The following is a 268-nucleotide window of genomic DNA, read 5'->3' as shown; positions in this document are numbered from 1 at the left end:
AGCTCGCCTCCACCAACAACGCGCCCGTGAGGGGCCGTTACAACACCGATGGGCTCCGCCTGTGGTGGGGCGTCCCCGGACGCACGCTCCACGCCGTCCTCGAGAACCTCGAGGGTGGCAACGAGCCGCCGCTCGAGTACCCAGCGGCCTCCCCCACCAGAGCGGCAACTCTTCTTGGCTGCCGAGGCTCGTGGCGGGTGGATCCTCCTGCTCCTCCTCCTCCCGCTCCTTCGGGTCGCTGGCGTTCGCCCGCTCGCCCCGATCAAGG

Source organism: Triticum aestivum, chromosome 2D (assembly GCF_018294505.1).
Source record: "Triticum aestivum cultivar Chinese Spring chromosome 2D, IWGSC CS RefSeq v2.1, whole genome shotgun sequence".
NCBI lineage: Eukaryota > Viridiplantae > Streptophyta > Magnoliopsida > Poales > Poaceae > Triticum > Triticum aestivum.
This window is presented reverse-complemented; position numbering follows the sequence as displayed.